This window comes from Oryzias melastigma, unplaced genomic scaffold (assembly GCF_002922805.2).
Source record: "Oryzias melastigma strain HK-1 unplaced genomic scaffold, ASM292280v2 sc00262, whole genome shotgun sequence".
In the NCBI taxonomy this organism is placed as follows: domain Eukaryota; kingdom Metazoa; phylum Chordata; class Actinopteri; order Beloniformes; family Adrianichthyidae; genus Oryzias; species Oryzias melastigma.
The window spans coordinates 334,963-336,212 of record NW_023416896.1 but is presented as its reverse complement, the minus strand read 5'-3'; positions in this window follow the sequence as shown (position 1 = coordinate 336,212).

The window sequence follows — 1,250 nt, the reverse complement described above, 5'->3', positions numbered from 1 at the left end:
CCGCGGTCCGCCAGTTGGGGACCCCTGTTCTAAGGAAACCACAGTAGATTTTCCCTGTAGCACCTCTGTTAGAATGTGATCATCATCAATCAGAACTTCTAAAGCTGCTGCAGGTCTGGAGGTCCAGGGTCCAGCATGTTCTCTGTTCCTGCTGATTCAGAACCAGCAGGAGGAAGGATCATGTTCCTGGACGCCCTGCAGTTCCAGCATCTGCTCACCTGGGGGGCGCTGTTGTCAGAGAGGAGCTCCGCTCAGGATGGAGGGGTTTCCTGTTTGGCTCAAAGGTCCAGAGGGTTCCCACGTGGTCTTGAAAAGTCTTAAGAGCCTTGAATTGAAAATTTGGAAATAAGGACTTAAAAATATTTTTAAAAGTCTTACATTTTGATATTTTGGTCTTAGAAATTGGGCAGTATGACTTCTGTGGTATAAAGTATTACTTTTTTTTTTTAACTACGATTGAGTAACTAAAGTGTGTTTATCAACACGCTGAATGCTAACCACTGATTAAAACTTCTTCAAGACAAAGAAGTCTTATGACAGCGGAAAATATAAGAATGTGAGAAGCTACATGTGACCAGGACTAAATTAAAGCTGGTCCGGTCCGCTCTGGTGGAGGTACGCTAGCAGTGTCCGGTATTTGCTACAGGCTGATGCCGCTAAACTGTGAACCAAACAGAACTTTATCTCATCACTTTAGCGGCTCTGTGTTTCTTAATGTCTTATCATTGACCGCTAATTCTGTCTCCCATCACCATGCACTTCATATAGGGTACGTTTGATTTGTTCTCCGGGGACACTACATTCATTCACAGTTAAGTAGACATTTTTCTATGCAAGTAGGAGGTTGACAAAAAAATGAAAAATAAATAAATACATAAATGAATAAGTCAGCTTCTAAACACAATTGTCGTTTATAGTTCAAGATAAAACAATAATGCAAATGTGAAAGTGAAACATGCAGCAAATACATTAGTTCTTATTAGAACAAATTCTTGAAAAAAGAACAAAAAAAGAGGAAGATTGCAAGTGAGGATGAAGATGTAGAGGCAAAAATTAGAAGAGAAGAAAATGAAGAGAGGAGCATTCCCTGCGTTTACCAAGTTTTTTAGTACAACGATCAATCAAAGATTTGCCTTTGTTTTCAACACATTGAAATATTCTGATATCACCAGTTGACCGATTCGTGTACAAATTGCTCATAGTTTAATTTTACTTTGACCAATCCCAAACTCTGGATTAGCCCACATCTG